Consider the following 10,000-nt stretch of genomic DNA (forward strand, 5'->3'; position numbering starts at 1 on the left):
CATACATACATACATACATACATACATACATACATACATACATACATATTCCTACATACATCCATACGTACATACATACATACACTCCGCGTCGATGTGGACGTGGGAGCAATAGTGGCTAAGAGGTAGCTCCACACTCCTCCCACTACCGTATGCAGTTCATGCTCATAACCAGGAGTTATAATATATATATATATATATATATATATATATATATATATATATATATATATATATATATATACATGTTTATACATAAATATATATATGTTTGTATATACATATGTATATATATATATCACTCACTCTACTGCATCCATTTTCTCCACGATATTATTCTCTGTTCTTCTCTTCGTGTTGGCATATCCATCTTCCTTTAATTCACTCAGCATGCCCAGTCTTTTCCTTTCCCTAGGTCTATTGCCAGCCAACAGCACAATTCCACGTAGCACTTATCGAATTCATCTGCCTTTGGTTTTAAAAATCCTTTCCATCAATTTTCTCTTTTTTCCCCACCACTGACAACACCTCTTTTCTGTCGAGCTTATTTTTTCTGTCCTTCTCCAAATCCACGTTTCAAAAGTCTCTATTCTCTGAATCATTTCCTCTTTCATTGTCCATGCTTCTGATCCATACAAGAACAAAATCCATATCCGGACGCTAGGTGACTTTCAACGAGTTTGGCAAGTGAATCATTCGTTAATGACATCGAATCTTGGAATAGAAGGTCATTAATCTCGATCTTAAAAAAGTGTGTCGAATTCTTGGATAATGTGTCTACCGAACAGAGGGCGGCATCCAAATCTTTTAAGATCAGAGCGCCAGCAAACGATATGTGTGCGAATGCGATAAGATTTTCTCTCTCGACACTGTAAACTGCAGGGGATACAATAAGCACTTATATGATTATTACGCGGTAGTGAATGATCGTGGTGTCTTACTAACACAGCCACACTCGTGTACTCTTTTTTTTAATTGACTCTGATATTGTGTTAAGAGAGATGGAAAATAAACAATGATCTGGCTGTGTAGGAGTGGATCTAGTTAATTTGTGATGGCACTCCTCGAAATCTTTAATTAGTGCAATATGTTCACCACCGAGAAGGAGATGGACCCATCATATTTCTTCCTTTTGTAGGGAGTATACATATACATATATTTGATCAACTCTTTCAATCTTCCCCAAGTATTCCTACTTTACGGTTCAGTAATATTGATAAAGTTTACATGTTTCTTACAGATACGTCTTGATTCCATCCTTCGTGCCCTATTCTTTCATGACGTATGTTTACGTCGATGTAACAGAAAAGCTACAACTGATTGTATGACACAGGAAACATTTTTTTTTCCAGGAGGGTAAAAAATATCCCTACTTCCGCGGGCACCTCGTGGATGGCGAACATATTTGGGAACATATTTACCTAGTCTCTGTCAGACATATTGCGCGCAGTGGTTGATCCCCCTTACCTTATAAAGGATAAAACCTGAACCCTCTGTCTGACTTGTAAGGCTTTCGAGTCTGCTTTGAAGGTAATTTATCCGCCTTTCGAGAAGAGCCGCAATTTTGTTTATGACATGAGCTCTAATCCCTATCCAGAAGTCTTGGTATGTGTCTTCCCATTGCGGGAAAAAATCTAAGGAGTCCGTCCGGCTGCGAAATATAATGCTGGGATAGCGGACAGAAAGAATATCTTAAACCGTTGCAGATATCCAACAGGATCACGAATGAATGGACGAGGTATGTTGTAAATCGTTCGGAAAAGCACTAAGTTGACCCACGCTTTGGGGAGTAATTTCTTCATTATCGAGATAGGCTTGTTGTTGTTACTGATAGCCGCATGGTCCGGGAAGTGGAGAGGATGACCGCTGAGATTCATTTCTTTCCCCTCCATCTGATAGCCAGTGTACATGGGAAGTATTAACATAATGCATGCATGACCCACACACACACACATACACACACACACACACACACACACACACACACACACACACACACACACACACACACACACACACACACACACACACACACACACACACACACACATACGAATTAAGTTTATATAATATATATGCATATATTATTATTACATTTAATATTATAATTTTTACCTTTCTCTTCATTTTGCGATGTGAATTCGTGTGAATGATTCTCAATTGCCCCTTCGTCACCTAGGAAGCATATACTAAATAGTTTGGTTTTAAATACTAATACCACCTCTATTAGTAATAACAATATTATACAACACTAGCTACAATGCTAATATGATTAAGTATATGAATAAAAATATGAATAGTTTAGTAGTTACATACTAATACTATGAACAGTAGTAATATTTACATACATAGCAATACTACTCTACTTCTACTCCTAGTAGTAATAATGTTAATGAAACTCACCATAGCTTCCTCTGTTCCCCCCTTCGTTCTTACCCGTTGCGAGGACATTTTCCCACTACGCGCCGGCATTTATAAAGGTTTCCGAAGTCAATGTTTTGTAATCTGCTATTGTATAGAGATTACACGCAGTGGATGCATGGTTCGTTAGACGTAATGTTCGAGGACGCTTTCTTTGTGTAGGAAAAGTTGGTGGGTAGATAGGTAGACCTATGTTTTATTATTATTATTATTATTATTATTATTATTGTTATTATTATTATTATTATTATTATTATTATTATTATTATTATTATTATTATTATTATTATTATTATTATTATTATTATTGTTATTATTATTATTATCCTTAATGTTACTTTTACCCACGTGGCAATTATGGATTCGGGGTGGAAATTCGTTAGCTAGAAGGTGTCGTTCACACCTGCTCGCTCGCTAGCTCAACCCCTTGATTTTTAAAATCACGTGCAAGCATGTTGCCATACAGTTGTAAATCGATAGTTTCTGGTAGCTAGCGTTCACACCTGCTCTGGTGCTCGTTGGTGTGTCGACGCCTTTTCCAGCTGTTTATGTCATTGAGTTAGAAGGTATCGTTCACCCCTGCTCGCTTGCTCGTTCGCTCGCTTGCTCGTTCGCTCGCTCAACCTCTCAATTATGTTTTTTTATTTCATGTGCAAGCATGTTGTATTTTTATTATTTCACGCACACACGTGTTATATCCGCGCGTAGCCGTCCACCCTATCTCTCGTACCCCTCCGCCCGCATCCAACCATTCCACCCCTCTGTTTTTATTTCATGTACATGCATTGTACATTTCTATCATGATTTTCACGAGAAAGAAAGTGAAAGAGAAGAGGAAACAGAGAAAGACACAGAAAAAAAAAAAACGGAAAGATTTTGATAGAGAGAGAAAGACAAAGAGAACGTGTGTGTGTGTGTGTGTGTGTGTGTGTGTGTGTGTGTGTGTGTGTGTGTGTGTGTGTGTGTGTGTGTGTGTGTGTGTGTGTGAGTGTGAGCAGATGTTCCTTAAAGTCGAATATGATACTGCCTTTACTCAAGGCGTTTCCCGCTTGATAAAAAGTTCTTCCCTTTTTGTGTAACAATGTATATACATTTTCTCTGTGGCTTAGGCTCCATAAAAAGAAAGAAAGAAAGAAAAAAAGAAGGCAGGAAAGACAGAATTGTCGAGTAATGGTTTGTGAAAATCCTCTCGGAATAGATTATACCCTTAGGACATTCGCAGCTGACAGTAACCGTTTCCTGCTTCTAACGACAACAATAACCAATACTAATAATAACAACTGATAATAATAACAAATGATATTTACTGATTTTCTATTGCTGGTAGTTACTGATTTCCGACAGGCGTCAAATATGGATAAATTATATTTACTGAATATCTATTGACGATAGTAATTGATGTTCTACAGGCCTCTAATATGAATAAATGATAAAGTAAATAGATAAAGAAAGGTGAGTAGGAAAAACCAGGGAAAAAGACAGACATATATAAGCTCTTGATATTCACAGAATATTTTCTTTACATAACTAAATCTGCTGGTTAGTTTTCCTTCAGTATAGGCACGAGGCAATATGTGGAGTTTAATGTATTTTGGTCTGTATGCAACATTCCTGCAATCAGATGTTTGGGGAATATTAACCATGAAGATTGACTACGAACTATGATGACTGTGTATTGGAAAGACTTTGCAGGCGTGTGCTATCTACTAGTCAGTGCGTTTACAGTGACACAGTAAACTGAAATTATAGATCCTGATGTTTCTAGTTTTAATGTTTCATGAGGGACAGATGGAGCTCCTCATTCTTATGACTTTTCTCTCTTTTCCTTTTTTTTTCGTTTTCTTTAGTTCTCAGCGCCTCGTTTGTGTTTTCCTTCTCTTTCTCTAATTTATCTACCTATTTCTTATTGCATTCATTTATTTTTTTTTTCTCTTTCTCTCTCTCTCTCTCTCTCTCACTAACATATATATATGAATATCTGCTGTCCCCCCTCTCTTTTTGAAGGCATTAGGGCGTCTGATGTTTGCCACTGTGAGAAGCCAGATGCCTGCCAGACCTGGTCTTTCAAGGTGGCAGACATCATACGCCCCGATGCCTTCGACCATCGCTATCTGCTATCCTTCACCTTCGTTACCAAGACCATGTTACGAACCAAGGGGTGAGAAGGAGATGCCATCACGGTACACAAATCAGTAATACAATAAGGCCACGCACGCCGTGTCCTGAGGAGACCCACATTTAAAACAAAATTTGTCAAAAGGCAGAATATGTCTGTTTCTATTATTACAGTTTTCTTACTATATTCCTAATGAAAGTATTTTTGCTGCTTGCTATTTAGAAACTATTTTCCTGAACTGTTTTGTTCTGGAAAATAACTCGACAGACCGTTACATTTTCCTGGTCTTACTCTCTTTTTATTTCCATATCTTTCTCTTTCTCTTTCTTTCTACCCCACCTCCCCCCTCTCTCCCTCTCATACAAACATTTATATACACACAACTATTCTCATACATATCACATTTCGGTGCAAACTCGTAAAAAAGCAAGAACGACACTCCTTAATAAGCCTGTCTGGAAGAAAACATATTATTTCCCTCGAGGACTTCCTCTCGTGGCTCAGAAGAGTTATGATCAGGTATTAGTCTGGCTGAGGATTCTTCCCTCCATCTGATAATACATACATACATACTTATATACATACAGATACAGTATATATGCATATATGTGAATATATATACACACATATGTATATATATGTGTATGTATATATATGTACATATTAATATATATATATATATATATATATATATATATATATATATATATATATATATATATATAACACACACACACACACACACACACACACACACACACACACACACACACACACACACACACACACACATACACACAAATATATAGGCATACTCAACGTTCTTCGTCATATTTACGGGAGGGCAGGGATGAAAGGAGAATTACTGCCCTCGCTCTCACCCGTGTCCTCACGGTGACTGAACCACGTGGCTTCAGATCACCTGGACCATTTCCTCGCACAGAAGGTGTGGGGCGCGATAAAGTCTGGAGGCGGTATCGGTAGATGTCAAGCTGGGAGAGGAAAATAAAGGAAAAAAGTTAAAAAGAAAAGAATAACATGAAAAGAAAAAGGGAAAGAGAACGGAGGAGGGAGATTAAGAAGGGGAGAAAAGGAAGAAACGAAGGGAAAAAGGGGGAAGATCTGAAGAGAAGTACCAAATGAGGAGGGGAAGTAAGAGATGCAAGGAACCAAAACTTTCTGAAAGAAAAGCAGACAGTAATTCGAAGACAGAAAAAGAAAATAACAACAACAAATAAACTGAGAACCAAAATAAAGCAGTCGATAAAAAGAAAACAGAGCAAACAGATAATAACGAACAAGAGACACAAAGAGACAAGAATAAAGATGATTTACAGGTTCCAGCAAGAACCACTTCTTACCATACCATTCCGGCAAAAGGAATCGCTCGTTAACCGCACAAACAAGCCTTTAAAAAATCAAAAAGTAGCCAGTTAAAAAAGTTGTCAAAGCAGCTAGTTAGACGCACCGACTCTAATTGACTACTTTCCTGAAAAAAGTTGGTGCGCTTGTTATGGCCGTCTTGAAAGATAAAACTTTTTTTGTTTTGCCTTTAAGGATTTTCATCTATTTTCTAGAGGGTGTAGAAGGTTAAGTGCTATTTTCTCTTTCTTTCTCTCTGTCGGATTGTCTGTCACTTGCTTTGATCTGAACTTCATGCTAATCAGGCAACTTTGTATCTTCGTAGTTGTAATAGCTTTTAATAAAATGAGATCCTCTGTACAAAAAAAAGTTAAAGTATGTTTCCATCGACAAGAAAGCTCCTTCCGACCACCAAAAAAGACTAAAGTTTGTCTCACTCGCTGGTCGCTTCGAGGTATCACAGATAACGCGTTCTCTTCCGCGTTCTTGTGGTCGCTAGGCATCTTGTGACCGCTAGTTCCGGCTTAAAACACTCACAGATTTTGTGCGAGTCGAGTGACCTGACGTGAGTTAACTTGCCCAGGTTTGAATAAGGTGCCCAGTGATTTGTTTGTTTTGTATTGCAAAGTTTTTGCGGTAAAATATGGATGAGAAAATGCCATGCAATTTCATTAAAATATCTTTTTAGGTTTGAATAAAACTTTCATAAAATAAACGAATTTCATTTTATTCAGAAGGAAATATTCTGTATTGTGTAATTTACAACAGTCTCAAAGAAATATTAAGTTGAACACAGTAAAAGTAAATCATTTATTGTGCCACTTGATCAAGACCCGGTCAAATCAAGCGGCTGATCAAATGTGGCTAGGGTCAAGGAGCCACTGCCCAGACGGCATCGGATTGGTCCTGCGACTGTCATTTCCTCACTAACCCTGTGGCTGTCGGGTGTGTTTAAGCCCCAACCTCCATGGTGGGTGGGGATGAGAAAAGGAAGAATTCTAAATTTTCTACAAACTGAAAAAGAACTGAATCTCTCCCTGACCACCTATACAATCCCCTGGCCAATCTGTCTCGAACATCACCTATTGTCTTTTTCTAACCTTTCCAGGTATCAAAGGGCAAGCATGGGAATCGGAATGCTTTCCGGGCTCCCAGACCAAGTAAGGAGAAAAGTCCTCCTCACAGCACATTAGGGAAATCTTACCTGATAAATATGACAGTATCTCAGTTAATAAATACCTTGTGGTGAAGACTGTTGATGTCATGTCCATCATAGATATTGATATTTTTGAAATGCGTCGCAAGATAATTGAGGTGTGTTAACGTGATCCCCGAATCACCCCACAACGAGATGGTGGCATGATAGTCGGAAGTTTCGTTAGCCATATGAGAGTGGCTGTCTGTGTGCAATATGCGATATTTCTGGGTTTCAAGTCTCATGTTCTCCTCACCAAACACTCAGTTGGTGTAAGGGAGACCTGATGAAGTATTCTGAGGAGAAACTGTCAGAGGAACTAAAGAAGTTTAAGGTATTGGCAGTGAAGCATTTTAAGAAGAAGTTAGTGGTGTGGAATAACCGACACCAGCTCTACTTCTAACCTTCCTTCACATGGTCATGGAAGACTTACATAGAAGTGACCTGTTTTCAATACTTTTTGAGGTGAATGACATTCCAGCCAATGGGGCGAAGATATGGCGACTTGAACATGGAAACTGGAATTTTGAATCAACTGCAGTAATGCAAGGATCTGTGAATGATTTCCAGTGTGTTCAAGATGCTGTTGATCACTTCACATCACGAATTCACCTTGCAGCAGAAGCATCCATTCCCAAAAGTAGCAGGCAGTACCATCGATCTCTGTTGCCGTGGTGGTCTGATGAATGCCATCAAGCTGTCAGTGCAAGAAAAACTGCACTAAGTCAGATGAATCGACGCCCTAGGGATTTGACCTTGATTCGAGCCAAGGCCAGGCTAGTACTAAAGGAGGCTGGGCGCAGACAGTGTCTCATCGATTAAATCAGGGACCCCAATAGCATGGATATGGGAGAAGGTGCGCAAGATCGCTGGAAAGAGCATATCCATGTCACCGCCTGCTTTGAAGATAGATGGCATAATCCTCACAGACAAAAGAGATGTTGCAATTGAGCTAGCTAAATCCATGGCAGAGATCTCCTCTGGAGCATCTTACACTGCCCAATTCTCCAAACTTTGGGATGAACAGGAAGGACTGCAACAGAACGATTTCTGCACAGGGAGATTAATTTTGCTTTGCTGCACTGCAGTACCAGATGGTATCTCACTTATTGGAGAGCTCCCAAAAGTTCCTGTTGGACCTGTTCAATCGGATCTTTAGGGAGGGCGCAGTGCCATCCACATGGAAAGAACTTATCACTCCTATCCCCAAACCTGGCAAAGATGCTTCCATACCAGGGAATGACAGACCAGTTTTTCTCTCACCAGCTCCATCTGCAAACTGATAGAGAAAATGGTAAATTTCAGGTTGACATGGCTGCTAGCAAAGGGTTTAGAAAACTGAAACGACCACAAATGCTCTTATGAGGATAGAGACTGCTATACAGAATTGCTTTGCATAGCGACGTCACGTGTTAGCAGTCTTCTTGAAAAGGCTTATGATACTACTTGGAAGCATGGCATTCTGTTGAAGCTTCATGTCCTTGGTTCAAGAGATCATTACCTTCATACAAAGTTCCATTGCTAATAGGAAGTTTAGAGAGCATGTGGCAAACTGCTTCTCTAACCTGGAATATCATCAGGAAAGGGTCCCACAAGGGAGTGTCTTAAGTGTTGCCCTGTTTGCCCCTGATATTAATGACATCGTAAAGGTCGCTCCATGTTCTGCCTCGTGTAGTCTGTATGTGGATGACTCCACATGCTGTAAATCAGGTTGCCCAGTGGGCAACATACCATGGGTTCAAATTCTTTACAAATAAGACCATGGTTATGCATTTCCACAGAAGAGAAGAAGAGTATTTTTGTCTAATTTTTGACTCATGGCATATGTGAGTCACTCACATCAAACAGATAAAGGTGAAGGCTATAAAAGCGCTTAGTATTTTGCAGGTTCTTTCTCACCTGTTTTGGGATGCATACCGCACAGCGCTTCTGCGTCTTTACTGAGCGCTTATTCGTAGCACTTGACTCCCACTGTTCTCTGGATGCTAAACTTAAGAAACACTCAGAATCTGTACAGGGGGTTTCAGGTCTTCGCCAGTGGAGTCCCTATATGCTGAGAATGGAGAACCATTTTTTTTCAGTACACCTGAACTATATAAACCTGATTTACTACACGAGACTACAAAGGATTCCGGGATCTCCTACATCCAGACTGGTTTTCAATCCCTTGATGACAGCCAGTCCTTTGGTAAAATAATGAGGATTATTGTGGAAGATCTCATTCTGAATCTCTCCAAGCTGCTAGCTGTTGGAACTCCCCAGTTCCCCCTTGGACCAAACAGTTGAGCTGGATTTGGTCGGAATTGGGAAGGGGGAGAGATCCGAAGCGGAAATCAGGGAGAAATTTCTTTAACACACCTCCAAGTACCAAGGATCAGATGCAATATGTACAGATAGTTCGAAATTGTGTAGGTTTTGCAGCAGTGAGCAGGGGAAAGACTGCACTTTACAGTCATTTTTGGGGAGCTTCGATCTCCACTGCAGAACTGCATGCCATCCTTGCAGCATTCAAAATGATTAGAGATCTTAGGAACCATTCTGTTGTAATATGCCGAAACTCTCGTAATTCCTTGCAAGCAATCAAGAGCTTAAACTCATCACATCCAGTGGTGAGGGAGGCTCAGGATTGGCTTGCACTGAAGTCATCACGTTTAAAGATAACTCTGTGTTGGGTGGGTGCCAGCGCATGTTGGTATCAGGGGGAAAGAGCGAGCTGACCGGAAGGTAAAGGCAGCTGCCGCTCCTGTGATGCTCGTTTTCCTCTCCCACACACCGACTTGAAAGTTTTCTTAGTGATAAATATTTTAACGGATTTCAATCCAACAAGGTTTTCGTCGCTAATGACTTTAGCTGTTGGCGCGGCAGATAATTTTAAATAATCAATCAGTCAATCCTTGCTATTACTT

Source organism: Penaeus monodon, chromosome 18 (assembly GCF_015228065.2).
Source record: "Penaeus monodon isolate SGIC_2016 chromosome 18, NSTDA_Pmon_1, whole genome shotgun sequence".
Lineage (NCBI taxonomy): Eukaryota > Metazoa > Arthropoda > Malacostraca > Decapoda > Penaeidae > Penaeus > Penaeus monodon.